This window comes from Narcine bancroftii, chromosome 7 (assembly GCF_036971445.1).
Source record: "Narcine bancroftii isolate sNarBan1 chromosome 7, sNarBan1.hap1, whole genome shotgun sequence".
NCBI classification, from domain to species: Eukaryota; Metazoa; Chordata; class Chondrichthyes; order Torpediniformes; family Narcinidae; genus Narcine; species Narcine bancroftii.
The window spans coordinates 16,880,825-16,883,403 of NC_091475.1; the positions used below are offsets into that span (position 1 = coordinate 16,880,825).

Sequence of the window (2,579 nt, forward strand, 5' to 3'; positions counted from 1 at the left end):
TTAGACATACAACACAGTAACGGGCCCTTCCAGCCCACAAACTGATGCTGCTCAATTGATCTGTAACCCCCAAACTTTTTGGAGGGTGGGAGGAAATCAGAGCACCCGGAGGAAACCCACGCAGATACAGGAAGATGTACAGACTATTTACAGACAGCGCCAGATTTAACCCCCATGCTGTAACAACATTACACTAAACGTGCCACCCACCATGGACATGAAGTAGGAGTATTAACTAGGTCATTTTGGGAAGGGTGTGATCTTGGTCAAAAAAAATGGAAAGGAGGAGCCAGAAATGTTTACAATCTATATCAATGGTTTGATGTTTTGAAGGATGGGAGGAAACCAGTGCACCCGGATGAGATCCAGGCCTACACGGGGAGAATGTATAATTTCCCAATGGGCAGCAGCGGATTCGAACCCGCCACTGGCACTCTAATAGCATGGCACTAACTGTTCAGCTAACCATGCCACCTAGGGATCAAGGAGGACTTACATGGACCCAGACCTTGAGAAATGGAAGTTGAATGTTCATGATGTTCACCAGATATCACATGGATTTGACAGAAGGTTTCTGTAAAATAAAATTACCAGGCTCTGTTACATGGTCTTTACATGCACTGACATAATCACATGCTGTACATGCCTTTTACCTTGGCTCCCCTCCGTCACAATCCCGACTCCAATACCCTTACCGCCCTTCAGACATTCTTCCTTTGTCCTCCTTCCTCTGACTGCCTCCCTTCATCACCCCATTCCTACATCTTCCTCCCACATCTTCCTCCCACTTTACTCACATCCCTCCCTTTAACTCCCTTGCCCCCCCACCCCTCACCCCCACCACCTTTCTCATAAACCTTGCATAATAACTGGTTGGTCAGACGAATCGTACAGGATGACATTCCAGAACTCAGTGTCACACCCCACTGTGTAATGATGGAGAAATGACTGGAGCTGATGACTTTCACTGATCACAGCAAAACTTTCTGTGACAACCTTCTCATTCAATTCTGCCCTCTGCAGTAGTTTCAGCATTTTCTTTTATATTATGCTGATTAAATCAACATTTTTCAAAAAGGACCTGCAATTTGTATCACTTTACAACTGTTGGTGATTTTTGCCTCCCACCACTATAACCTGAGAGCTCCCTGGTGATTACTTTTCCTGCCTATTCTTTGTCAGTGGGAGCCTGTCCCTGTGCAAATAGAGCTTACTGAAAAATTGAGAAGAGAGAAAGAGAATGTATAGAAGAATGAACATGATATATCATAGTTTACAATGTCAAGATTTCTGCTAGCATTTACGATTGATGGAATAGATTTGATATCATGGCCCAGTTCAGAAAAAGGCTACCAGCTTGTACATGATAAAGTCTGGAAATGGATTGCAATCAAACGCGACAATCCTCTGATTTTGGCCGAAGGTTTATTGACAATTACAGGGTGCAGGCAGGCTGGTATTTATTGCGAATTGCTCTCTAATGTAGTCGTCCACATTTTACAAGGCACATCGCCATCAAGTGCATTGTTGGGGCTCTGGGTTGGTAAGGATGGCATATTCCATTGCTTCTCCTCTGATTTTGTCTCCTTGCTCTGCTCCTCTCTCTCCCAACTCATTCTGTCCTTCATCCCTCTGCGAACCGCCAATCATCTGCTGGATCCTGTCTCACTCATTCCCCTCTCTTCTGTAGGCCATAGAGTCCTAAAGAACAGAAACAGACCTTTCAGCCCTATAGATGACACTTTCCAATTTCTAATATTTCCCAAGTTCAAAATATGACATCTTCAAAGAAAAGTGAGTGACAATATTCTGAATTACTCTCTTATTAATCCAATAAACCAATCTTTGTAGTTGCAGTTTTAAGTATTTTTAATTCATTGATAAAATGGATAAACATTTTGCATAACTTCACATTCAGATGTTCATTACGATGAATAAACAAAGCATACTGTATAATGATATAACCATATTCAACTTTAAACAGATGTAAGAAGAAAAAGACAAAATTAAGATGATGGAAGATGAATTCAAAGAAAAGTATCTCGAGGTTACATCTCCGTCATAATTCTTCAAAGAATGAGATACAAGTTCTCCGTCTGCCCTGCTATTATGACATATGATGTCATAGTCACTATGGTAATGCTACAAACAATATATTTTTCTTAAAGGGATAGGCACATAATTAACACAGATCAAAAACACAAGATTTTAACCTTTACAGGCCCAACATACATGCTAACTTAGCTGGTCCCATTTGCCTGCACTCAACTCATATTGCTCTAAACCTTTCCTATCCATGTACCTGTCTCAATGTCTCTTGTACATTACAATGGTATGGGCTTCCATCACTCTGGCTGCTTGGTCCACATGCCCACCACTCTCTGTGTGAAGAAGCTGCCACTCAGGTCTCTTTTAATTCACCACCACCTACTGGTAGAGATCCCTCTTTCAGATACATCCTCCTCTCTCCATCTTCCACAGGGACTGCTCCCTCTGTGACTCCCACTCCTCCCTTTCCACCAATTGCCACCTTGGCACCTTCCCTTATGACGAGAGGAATTGCTACACTTGCTCCCATA

At 42.5% G+C, this 2,579-nt stretch overlaps 1 long non-coding RNA gene across 1 annotated transcript; it reads right to left on the reverse strand.

Moving 5' to 3' along the window:
• Positions 1-1,408: 1,408 nt before the first annotated feature.
• Positions 1,409-2,101, reverse strand: LOC138739793 (uncharacterized). The gene is made up of 2 exons (XR_011342422.1): positions 1,950-2,101; positions 1,409-1,701 (listed from the first exon to the last, which is right to left on the reverse strand). It is a non-coding gene; the product is annotated as an uncharacterized lncRNA (long non-coding RNA).
• Between the last annotated feature and the right edge of the window lie 478 nt (positions 2,102-2,579).